Source organism: Neoarius graeffei, chromosome 1 (assembly GCF_027579695.1).
Source record: "Neoarius graeffei isolate fNeoGra1 chromosome 1, fNeoGra1.pri, whole genome shotgun sequence".
NCBI classification, from domain to species: Eukaryota; Metazoa; Chordata; class Actinopteri; order Siluriformes; family Ariidae; genus Neoarius; species Neoarius graeffei.
Window position 1 is genome coordinate 6,562,674 of NC_083569.1, and position 13,037 is coordinate 6,575,710.

Consider the following 13,037-nt stretch of genomic DNA (forward strand, 5'->3'; position numbering starts at 1 on the left):
CTACACCGCCCCTAGACTTCAATTGCTTTTTAAAAAATGTCTGCCCTTTTCAATAGCAAAATACTAGACGGTTATTGGATAAAACCGACTAAAACGCTCCATTCGGAGACTGAGCCTCACTGGAGATGGGAGTCAATAAGAGGGGCGGGACAAGACTTCCCGAGAGGAGACTCATCTCAGCTGGTGATTGGAGGAGGAGCTGTGAACGCGGCTGGGCTCTTCATGATTGACAGAAAGCAGTCAGAGGTGGCGCATCATGTTGTAAATAAAATGTGAACATAAGTTTGCTACCCGTTTTCATTTCCGTTCGAAAATACAACCAATGATCAAAACAATAGTGTCTTGGGTTCACGTTAGCCTATAGTCTGGTAAGTTAGCAAAATAGCTCAAGTCTCGTCAGCACCCAATAACTTCATAAACAACAGGTCACGACTGTCCAGCCTTTTCTGATCTGAAACGCACCAAATCAAATCGAGAGAGAGAATAAAAGAGTTTGTGCCGCCTGGAAAACGAAAATCCTATCTCGCTAAGTGGCTTCGACTGTTGTTGCTTGAAATGCTAATTAAAATTGCACTGTTAATGATCATAAGCATTCCGGCACATAACTGTCAGTGACCGGCAAAATTAACTCACCTTCCCTCTTTCTCTCACTTGTTGACTTTCCAGAGCTGAGTTTGGTTTGTTTTAGTGTAGTAGACTTCTTCATCTTATGTCAATTTTCAGATTCCACGACTAATTGACAAACTGCCTGGCTGCGGAGTCGGACCTTGATGAGAACACTTCTCAGCTCTTGTGTATCCCGTGGTGCTGAGCTGACTATCGCGAGGCTGCCGAATATGAAATGTTTCCAAGCTTCGTTTAAAAATGATTATGTGGACTTTATTTTTAGACAAACAAATGAGAACAGGGGGATGCAAGCTGAATTTAGAATTTTCCACCGATCAAAGTCAGAACGATTTTCATCATATATTAATTTCACATTTCTGAGTGGAAAAAAAAAAATACAGTGGGAAAAAAATGCAGAGGACATGACCTCGGTGTCCTCAATGGTAGTTACGGCCCTGCATCCTAAACACCCTCCGAGACCTTTCGCAAACTCACTGGTCCGTCATTACGACCTGCTTCTGCTTCATCTGTTGCTCAATTACTCTTAAAAGAACGCTTGCTCAACAGGAATGCAACGTTTTCCTGTTTTAAAACAGCCTCGAGATCAAGGGTTCTGAAACCTTTTTTGCAGCTCGGGACCAATTTAACTGTAAAATAAATTCAACAAACCTTCTCACTACACATTTATTTTATGAATAAGGATCCAACGATTCAAGTGTACAAATCATGTTTTGGCGATGTATTAGAGCCACGGAGCTTTCATTAGTGAAATTTCAACCAAAAAGGTCACATTAGACCATTATTAAAAAATGTTCTTTTTTCCGGTTTTGTGCGATTGAATTTTTTTTTTAACGCCGGTTTTTCGACATTTTTTTCAGGTTCGTAAATCTAAAATCGAACTTGACATTTACGCATTCCCAGGGCTTTCCACTAAGGCTCATACTAGCCAGCCATGACAAATAAGTAGCCAGCCGGGGGGAGGGAGAGTAAACACAAAATAAACTCCTGTGCACGCAGTTCCCAGGATTAAATGCATTTTCCACAGACCATTTATTTATTCACTTTACTCAAATACAAAGTAAAATGGCAGTAAATCTTCTTTCTTTTCTTGCGTGTTGCATCATGAGGCGTTCCTGGCTTGTAAATCTCTTATTTTCGGTGCATGACACATTCACGCAGCTGAGCATGCTATGAATTAACAACGACAACGGTCTGCAGTGGGGCGACACAATTACACACTCAGCGAACATTTCTCCATTTGTGTATGAAAATACACTCCAACCACTCAGTTTGGGTTCATTTACGACCAACGGTGTCTTTTGATGCCGGCACGTAATTGAACGAGAGAAGACTGGTTTACCGGAGACAAAATAAGCGTCATCTCTGCTTCTGTTCCCTCTGACACACTACTGCCTCCGCCGAGTGCGCGCGCGCACACACACCGCATGTCGGGGGCCGCGGATGAGTTACTCTCCTTTGATCAACGGAGTCGGCGGGGAATTTGTGGTTATTATCGGTACAAACAGCGCGAATCACAACTTAAATGAGTGCGGTTCAGTTTGACATTGTTGTCAGTCCGTTAGATAAACATTTAATTTAGAGCCTGTGGGCTACAAAAATAATAGTCATTAAAGTAGTCGGCTGTATGGCCGGCAGCCGGCGCTTGTGGAAAGCCCTGCATTCCGCGCAGAATATAGAACTGAATCAGCTCTGCGCATGCGCCGTGCGGCACAAAAAAACGGCAGCCACCATGAAGGAAGCAGATCCGGAGTTTTCAAACATTTGCTTAAGTGTGAAATCGCAAAATGGTATTCTAGCGAACAACAAAATAGTAAAGATTCAGAAAAACAAATCATTCAGTGATCATTTTAATAGTGTAATTTCATCCGAACTAGGCCTAACGCTCGATTTAGAACTACAAAAAGTCCGTGTGTCGGACATTTTAAGTACCTTTGTAAAAGTTTTGCAAATGTTGCAGTCAGCATTTAAAATGCTAACTTAAAGTTTTTGTACAAGTTTCAGTTGATTAAACTGTCATATTTTATTAAATGTCTGCTTTTGTAATAAAAAAGTACTGAAAGAAAAAGCAAACACAGCATTGCGATTTCTTATCCATCCATATAGTAAAAAAAAAAATCCCTCCCTCCCGACTGAAAATTTTTTTTGCTCACCCGGTGGACAGGAAACGGATTTTTTTTTAAGGATGGCCTTAGGTCCAAGTTGACATTATTTTTACCAACTTTATTGGACTGTTACAAAATAAACATTAAAAAAAAGAAATAAACAAAAAAAAAACATAAAGTAAGGCCCAATCCCAATTCTAATTTCTACCCCTCCCCCTTCCCCTTGGCCCTTCCCCTTGAAACTGAGCTACAAGGGATAGGGCTTGAAATTCAACCCCTACGTATTGGGATAGCCCTTCAACGATCGCATACGTCATCGCGTACCTCCGTCAGCGTTTACGTTAGCAAAACGCGACCAAATGCGTCATTGGTTGCGACCAGCCGCTACAGTCAGAGCCAGAGGCAGAACCAGAAATCTCTGCTGGCAGGGTGTGATTTGTTAACTAACACCACTGAATGGGATCTCTTTGGCGCTTCGTGCACCACATCCGACAGAATGAGGTGTCAGAACACTCATGTAAACAATAAAAGCGAGAATAACAGAACAAAACGTACGCAGTCAAGCAACCGAAAACAATACTCACTCCCAAAGCTTTTTAGCAGCATCTTGGATTTCAGAAATCGCTGCTCATTCTCAGCTCGAAAGCGAATCAAGCGGCGTGTTTCCTCTGGATAACAACTTAAAACACGTAAATAATGGAGAAAATACATTTATGACAATCTTTCGCCGCGGGAACCGCCATCTTTCTGAAATCCGCATGAAATCTCGCTGAAATCCGCATGGCATTGTGGGAAATCACTCAAACCCCTTCGTTCGGAGTCAGCTCCAGGAAAATCTCCGTTTGGAGGGGTACAGAAGCCCTACCCCTTCCCCTACCCCTCCGTGTTAACTGGGATTGGGATACCCCTACCCCTTCACGTGAACGCGCAAAATGGAGGGGAAGGGCCAAGGGGTTGGTCCAAGGGGTGAAATGGGATTCGGCCTAAGTCAGCCCAAAGGGGAGAACGCGAACGGGCGACCCATGCAAGGCGTTTCCCCGAAGGTATAAAAGAGAAAAATCATACAATTAAAATTAGACTAAATTGATCTGTGGCAACCACAATCACGGAACACAGACCAAGTACATGAAAAGTCCGTATTATAGGTGGAGGTCAGTAATTCAAAGTACAGCTCTGATTTAGACTTAGACAAAACTTTATTTATCCCCGAAGGGCAATTAGAATGGCGAAGAGCGGTACATTAAAAGAGCAAGAAAATAAAATCGCAAAAATGGGTGGGAAAGAAAAAAAGCGTATTATGTACAATATACAATGGCAGGCCTGTTGCCAGTAACAAAGTAAAAAAAAAAAAAAGGCAGCAGATAAAATATGACAAATAAATAAAATGACTCGTGGATAAAATTTAAATGACAATATGATTAGAGTGGCATTGTAGTTAAAGTGACAAGGTGATATTGTAATATGTGCCCAAATCCAGAATCCAGGGACACATGTCGGCCCGGGGGCATTTTGAGTTATTGACAGATTCAGAAAGTCCAGTTTCTAAGCTTTCCAACGATGCCTTCCATGTGGAGATCTGACAATATTTGAAGAATGTGTGGCCTTTTGAAAGTGTATACTTCTTAAAACAGGAAAGGGAGAAAATCGCCCTCAAAGTTTTCCATCTCAGCTACTCTGGGTGTAGCACATAATGGTGCTCATTTGCATGACATTAAGGAAAGCCCTACCCCCTACGAGCTAGCACGATGCTACTTTCATGTAAACAAAGATCACCACGTCAATTTTCCTTCCATGCAAAGGATGCCCCAAACAATTATGAAGTACAAAAATAAGTCCTAAAGTATACTTTAACGTTTTGTGGTTGAAAAATTACTCACACTGTAAGAAAGAAAGAAAGATAGCACGATGATGACACAACTAACACAACACTAGTTTCATGTAAAGCCTCGGTCACAACCAGCCGTACCGTACGTGCTCCTACGGCCGGTCTACACGCAAGAAACGCACGAGAGCGCGCGCGTGTGATGTGCTGATTTTCAAGCCGCAGACCGGCCACAGAGGTTCTTTGTCATGTCAAACAAACTCTACGGGCGCTTACGTTTTTTTCAGGTTGCAAGACAAACTTGCGGCCAACGCGCGTCTTTCTCCATGAACAAAAAAAAAAACCCAGCGATTTGGGAAACGCCAAAAATCGCACGGCCAAAAAATCGTACGTCCGGTTGTGACCTAGGCTTAACCAAACCACAACACTCTCCGTTACATGCAAAAATAACCACACAGCCTTAGATTAATAAACTTAGCCCATCAGAAAGAGAAACGCGCCTTGCACACATCAATGCCTCCGATGGAATGTAGTCCTAGAACACTTTTTGGTTGCGTTTTTTTTTGCTAGAAATGGTGATCTCCGATGTAAATACCGTGTGTCTGTTTGCTTCATGGTGTTTCAGCTCCTCTGCGCTCTGTTTAGCTTGCTCATTCCATAGTGAAATTACACGCCTGTATGCAGCTTAAGTAGCCACGAGCTCAGCTCGTATCATACAGCTGATTCGCGAAAAAAAAACCCAAAAGACTTAAATCATCATGTGAATGGCCCATATGGTAATTTAGCCACACCCCCCAGCAGGCTACAGTCCTGACAAAAACGAGACAATTTGCAACAAAAAATGTATGCTTTTCCAACAAAGCAATCTATTATCTGAAATACTGATTGCATTCTTCAAGATCTCAACTTGCACATAATGGAAAAAAACGAAAATCACAAATTTAGAAAAAAAAAATGATTCTTTTGCGATTATCTCGGATTCGTTTCGGCCGACATGTGTCCCTGGATTCGGTGAGGTGTCACATATTGCACATCAGGACATGTGATATTGCACTAGAGTATTGTACAGAAGACTTAAGTTATTGTAACTGTCTTAGAGTTCAGGAGGAGAATAACACTTGGAACAAAGGTTGCTCTCCTCCTCTGGGTCTTACAGGCCGGACAGCGGAACCTGCGACCAGATGGCAGCTGCTCAAATGCCGGGAACAAAGCATGAGTCGAGTCCTTAAGAATTCGACGAGCCAGACCGCTAGCCTGCTGCTCGTACACGGTATTCAGGTGGCGAGCAGGAAGTCCAATAATCTTAGAACACACCTTGACAATATTATGCAGGCGGTTCCTATCCTGTACAGTAATGGAGTAATACCAAGAGCATATAGAAAAAGCCAAAACACTTTCAATGAATGTATAATAGAATGTCAACAAGATGTTCTGACTGACAGAAAAAGAGTTCAGTTTCCTTAGTAGGTACATCCTCTGGTGGCACTTCCTCAGGATCCCGTCTGTGTTGGAAGAGAACCTCAGTTGGCAGTCCAGAATGGTTCCCAGGTATTTATATTCCTCAACTGTCTCGACCGGAAAACCGTGGACCATAGTGGTGACAGCCGCCGCTAGTTCCCTTTGGCTGCTGGAGAAAGTCACCACCATCAGGGATAATTTGAAAACAGGGAGGCTATGGAATTTATCTGCGGACAAATATTTACATACATAGTTCCATGGTTTAACAATCCTATTGAAGAATGAGGCCTGATAAGTTGAAGTTCTGCAGTGTGCAGGTTTTAAAATTAATTTCAGGTTTTGGGCCCTAGACCGGTCATGAGCTACAAAAGACACGTAGAGGTTTATGTTCAAATCTGGCCGTTAATGCATTTATATACAAAGACTAAGGGTGTATTCAGACCAGGATAGTTCGATAGTTCACTTGCTTTGGTCCGAACCAGGGCTTTGAACCAGAATTTTTTTCCTATTGGTTCGTTCCGAACAGAAACGGAATTTTAACGTTTCTGGTTTTGGGTTCCACCATTAAATAGACGTTCCCGAACCGGTTAGAACAAAAAAATTTCGTTCCCGGAACGGTTAATTACGTTCCCTGTCAGCGGTTTAACAAATGGCTATAAAGTTATGTCTCTGTCTCATCCAGCTTAAGCCAAATGTAGGCTAATTCTATTACAACCTTCATTAAATAAGACAAGAAATAATTCAAAACAATTATTATTTCAAATGTTGTCGATTTGGATTCTCAGTACGTCTTCCCATCTACACAAACAGAAAAAGTGCCAAAACTGAAAGATAATTCGTTTAGTGTGTTACCAAAGGCTAGTCAGGCCCTATAGAGGGCTACCGCATGACGTCACCGCGCCGCGAGATTTTGTTAGGCGCCATATTGGAAGACCAAGTACACATCTATGCAAGTACATACATACATAAAACAAACTACACCTGAAATGTAGCCAGGGCCGGTTCTGCCCTAATCTGGACCCGGGTGCAACATCGCGCAACCCCTCCAAAAAAAAACCCACCAGTCTAAATCAGGACAACCATCACATAACTATAACTATAAACATTTTATATCAACTATTTTAACTAAATGGGCTATAATAAATAAGCCTGCAGGCAGCCACGGCGGGCTGCCTCAGAAAAGTAACCATTTGTCCTACCTTAAAACTCGTTTTGCTTTTTCTGCCTCCTTTTTTGTATTTTCAACCCTCCGTTTATTTTCTTTCCTTTTCTGAAAACCCGATTTGTGTCCAGACATTTTGTTCTGCTACCAACGAACTAACTCGTCAGGTCTCGTCTCTCGAGCCCGCGATGATTCCCGTGGGAAGGGCAACAACTGATACATTTTTACAAACAGCCAATAGGGAGGTTGCAACGTTCAGGCTCTTCTTTGCTCAGACACTCAGTAATGGAGACGTGATAGTAGTCCACCCTCCCGCTCTCTCCTTTCAGTCAGCGAACGTCACACAGGAAGTGAACCCCAGCGGGTCATAGAAACTTGCGCAGGAGGAGAATGGCTTTTTTATTTGTAGGCTACGGAAACTTTGAGGAACGAAATAAAAACTGGTATTAACCGGTTACCATTATTTTTAATAAGCGTTTCTGTTCCAGAACATAAAAAATAATAAAGTTTCTGGTTTCGTTTCTGTTCCATGTGAAATAGAAAAAGTTCCCGGTTTTCGTTTTCGTTCCTTGAACCGGTTCAAAGCCCTGGTCCGAACCAAATGTTTTTTTTATTTTTTCATTTTGGTGCGGTTCGCTTTCACACTGTACATTTTAGTAAGCGGACCAAAATCTGTCAGCAAAGCCACGCACCCTGAGGTCGTTCAGCTATTGGTCAGAGACGACACGCGCACAAAGCGTTAAGTTCAAAAGTAGTCATGGTGGCTTTCCGTGCTGTTATTCTTTTTAATGTCATCAAAGCTATATGTTTTTTCCAGTTTTTACTGTTTTCACAATTGTGCTATTACTATGCTGTTGTACAAGTAATTTATCGACGACGACAAAGGGCAAGGCGGCTACGGAGGATAGCGCTGATGAGCGCACGTCATGTCGTGACAGTTCTGGCTCTTCACGCAATAGATGAATTTCTTTTTTGCGTCGCTAGTACTGCCACTTTTTAAAAGAATGTCCCTGGTTTTAATGTAGGTCTGACGGAGTTTCTTCACTTTTAGCCGACATTGTTCTGGGGAGCGCGTGAACCCCTTCTCCTTCATTTTCTCACTGAATACAGCAAACACGTCGGCATTTTTGTGTGTTCTCTCCAAAAGCTCAGATATGTGGACATCTGCCCATATATCCACAAGGGTACGCGTTTCTTCCTCGGCCCACGTTTGCCCCCTACTCATTTTTTGTGCTCTGTAGTCTAGCCTACCACTGGTCTGAATGACTGAACGACTGTTGTAAGGTTCCCTTGACAACCGAAACAGTGTTTGCACTTTGCGGTGGAGTGTCAAGACTCTGTTTCCCATAATGCTCGACAAACGACGGAAGCTCCCGAGGTACAAAAAAGCAGAACTGTCGGATTAGGTCCGGCCTGCTTTCACACCTCCAAAAGATCCGCACCAGGGTTCCTTTGGTCCGGACCGAGTCCGACCTTGCAGTTCTGTCTCGGTCCGCTTGTTTGGTCCGGACCAGAGTTCAGTGGTTTGTATTCAGACCAACCCAACAGGTCCGGACCAAGGGAAATTTGGTTCGTTTGGTCCGGACCAAACAACGTAGGTGTGAATACGCCATAAGTCTCTAATCTCCCTATCATAAGTCAGAGGAAGTCTGAGTCTGTCTGAGTAAGTAGCATCCCCAATACGCTGTTGTAGTATCCAGCGCGTTGCACGTCGTTGGACTCTCTAACAGGCTTCTAAGGTTGACACTAGCAGGGGACCATACTTCAGACGCGTAACAGAGCTGTGACTTGACGAGCGACAAATATAAAGTCCTCCTCACTTGAATTTCCGTCAGCAAGGGACAGGATCTTTTTAGAAAGCCAAGCATCCGGTTAGCCTTGTTGACTATTGAGCAGACGTGCGGATCCCATTTTAAATTACTTGAAATAACCACGCCCAGGTCTTTTTCTTCGTCAACTCGTTGAAGGCACGTACTGCCCAGGTGGTAGTCGTGAATGATTGGAGTTTTTTTTCCGCGTGACGGTCAATATTTTGCACTTGTTGGCATTATACTGCATGTTCGAGTCACAAGTCCACCCCTCGGCATTGGCTAGATCACGCTGTAATTGCTCGGATGTCAGGATAGTGCGAAAAAGTTTTGTGTCGTCTGCATATAGAGCGACTCCAGTTTCTTTATCCACGACCTCGGGAAGATCGTTGATAAAAATAGTGAAAAGCACAGGACCGACCAGGCTGCCCTGAGGCACACCAGAGGTCACGGGCAGAGGCTTAGAGACCGCGCCGTCAATTACCACTCTGTGTGTTCTTCCCCCAAGGTAATCTCGAAACCACTCTAGCAGACACCCATCGATACCATACCCAGTGGTCGAGTTGTAAAATCAAACCAGGGGGGATGGTGAAATTTTTAGTCGCGTGTCAACCCATCGGTCGGTCCGTCGGTGGGAAACTGGTTTGCTTTTAGGAGGGTTTGCACACAACGTAGGTCTGTGGACCTTGTTCATTTACCAGACATACAGATAAAGTGTGTAGTACACACTGTGTACCCTTTTTATTGTTGTAAAAACATAATACACTGGTATTTTACTGTAAAACATGCACAGTGTGGATATCATGTGTCATATTTAGTCAGTCTCCTGGCTGACATACTGACCACATTCTCCATATTAGGGTGAAATGATGTCAGATGACAAATTTGAAGTGTAACTTCATAGTCATGGTAGGCTCGTTTTAAATCGTTTGGCAAATTATTTATTAAAACCTCAGCAGGCAATGTAAATGAACAACTGAATCTTTCCATATCAAGTCAATAGAATTTTTATTCAAAGCTGAACATTGAGTTAAATACAGAGGTAGGTAGGGAACCAATAAGCTAAAACAAGCAACAGTAAATTGTAAATGTTCAGCTCTTCAGCTGTTGGTTCTCCTGCTTGCTCCTGCTCCTGTATTGTCTCCCACTCCGGGTCCTCCAGCTCCTGTCGCACTGTGTGCTGACTGTCATCTGGAATAAAGAGCAGTGGATAAGATAATTTAATTAAATATAATTATAATGTGGCGGCACGGTGGTGTAGTGGTTAGCGCTGTCGCCTCACAGCAAGAAGGTCCGGGTTCGAGCCCCGTGGCCGGCGAGGGCCCTTCTGTGCGGAGTTTGCATGTTCTCCCCGTGTCCGCGTGGGTTTCCTCCGGGTGCTCCGGTTTCCCCCACAGTCCAAAGACATGCAGGTTAGGTTAACTGGTGACTCTAAATTGACCGTAGGTGTGAATGTGAGTGTGAATGGTTGTCTGTGTCTATGTGTCAGCCCTGTGATGACCTGGCGACTTGTCCAGGGTGAACCCCGCCTTTCACCCGTAGTCAGCTGGGATGGGCTCCAGCTCGCCTGCGACCCTGTAGAAGGATGAAGCTGCTACAGATAATGAGATGAGATGAGATAATTATAATGTTATTTCTGATTTATTTATTATCTGAACGAGGATTTGAGCTTTGAAAAATGACCGGATTCTTTCTGTAACGTTGATTCCCGCTGTTATCTAGGTCACGTGACACCTTAACGTTGACGGTTACCAAGGAGCTGCCTTGGACACTTTGATACTTGGCTTCGATACATAGCAGCACTTTGATACATACTGGATACAAGCTAGCAAAATGAGTTAAAAGCAGGCGTCTTTGGAAAGTTTCTTTGGAAAGGGGAAAAGGGCCATTGAGGAGACAGAAGAAGAGCCTACGATGAAGCTGCATTTTAGCAGACACTTTGTCGAGTCCTACACCAATCCTGCTCTGCCTTACATGTTGTGACCGGCTCTCTAATGAGGCAATGAAGCCTTCAAAACTGCTAGTGTCGTTAATTTTAGCCTTCCTGTCTTGAATAACACTTTTTGTTGCCTGAAGAATAACAAACGAACGTCCAGGCTGATTAAATTAATGGCCTTATACAAGAAATCAAAGCTAACATGAACCTGAGTAAGCTATCGATAGCTGGCTAGACTCCAAACTAACATTCATCAGGGATGAGAGTTTTCGGCAGATTTCCGCTTTTTCTGAGCAAAAATCGATATTATGCCAAATCCGTTGAGATTTTTTTTTTCATTGAGGGGGGTTGGGGTATGTTCCTTCGTGATACTCAAGCGTATGACAATGTTACATGTTTACATTTTCGCCATCTTTAGTCTCGCTAAGTCTCGCGGTAGAATACGTGTTATCTACAATGTAATTGGCCAAAACATCGCTGGCGAGAGCATGATAGCCAATCATAACAGTTCTTACAAAAGTACCCGCATCCGTTCTATTTTATCGAAACTTGCACATGTTCATCGTCGCTGCGCTTCAAAAATACGTTTTTCATTCGTATCGGCTTTTTTACTCAAAATGCCGAATACAATTGACAAGTGAGACGAAGCGAAGGTACGTGAAATCGGTGCTGGTATAAAAAACAGAGAGACAAGCTCTTGTCTTTGGCCAAAAAGCTGAAGAAGTCGTCGAAATGATTAAATGAAAATGAGAAGTGACTGAACTATAAATAATTGTATAAAGTGTACATAGACATTATCCCATAAACTTAGCATTCGTTTGATTTAATACACTGAACATGGATATGATGGTCAGTAAATCTGAATTAATGCTGACCGTTTTGAAAACTTAAATATTTCAAAAGACTTCTTGAAATCATATGCAACTAATGAGGACATAGGGTGACTGACCTTTTCTCCCTGAGAAATGTTATTTAATATATGAACATTTTGATAATTAATAAAACTTACGTTTAAATGTGAATTTAGTTTGTCATTTTTGTTGATCATAAATTATAACCATACCCTTGAATGTAGAATGTGATTTTATTTTGAATTCAAACAATACTATTGATTTGAAACATATTTTCATGTAAATATATAAAAAAGACAACAGATTTTTTTATCTACTACAGCTCAGATTGCAGGAAAAATTTCCTGGGGGGGTATCCCTTCCTAGTCTGGCTAACGCGACTTCAAAGCTCTGCGAGCATTGGTCTGGCAAAGATATTAAGCCCAACCCTTTCCCAAAGGCGTGGTTGACCCGCCTCCCTGAAATGCCTCAGTTTGCTACTGGTCGAAGCCAGAAAAGGCTGTGACGAAGCTTAAACCAATCACATCACTCTTTCCTCTGACGTATGTGACGCGACGGAAACTGCTTGAGTAACAGGAAGAAGATAAATACCTCCAGGGCTGCTCTTTGCTCCGTTTTCAATGAGAACTTCCCGTTGAATGCTTTCAATACAGCGTCTACCGCTGTGTCAAAGGCTTGCCGCTGCTCCATGTTCGTAATGTTTCTAGTGAATGAAGCGCTTCCGGCATAGATTCTGTAAACAATCTATGGCTTCCGGTCGCAGTTCTACTACGTCACTGCCTTGAACACGCCTCTACCCAGGGCCGTTGGAGATGCTCAAAGTTGATTGGCTCCCGATTTTTCGGGAGCTTGGAAGAGCTGGAGATAGCTTGCCTTGCCAGACTAAGCTCGCAACAGGCCCTCGTGTTGCGTCACACTTAGGATGGGCGGGCCCAGGCTAATCCCTCCCAGACCCCTGGCTTCGGGTGCCATCTTGTTTTCTGCTTTTTTTGGTGACCACCCACTCTCATCCCTAATTCATTATGATAGCTGTGTCGTTATCCGCCGCCCACAAATTAGGCTACATATCGGTAACTTTACAGCATGATCGTGGGCTCACAGAAAGTGTGACTGATATTCGTAACTCTTGACTTACCTCCTGAAATGTTTTTTCTTGCGATCTTAAATCCGAACTTGCTTAGGTCTTGCTGTCCACTCCGCTTGGCCATGATGCTGCAATCCGCTGCTGTCACTGACGCCGAATGAAATCAAAAATAACAGAACCCCAACTG

At 43.1% G+C, this 13,037-nt stretch overlaps 1 protein-coding gene across 3 annotated transcripts in view; it reads left to right on the forward strand.

Moving 5' to 3' along the window:
* The window catches only part of st6galnac3 (ST6 (alpha-N-acetyl-neuraminyl-2,3-beta-galactosyl-1,3)-N-acetylgalactosaminide alpha-2,6-sialyltransferase 3), a 191,808-nt gene that overhangs the window by 168,015 nt on the left and 10,756 nt on the right, over positions 1–13,037 (forward strand). The window lies entirely within an intron of this gene.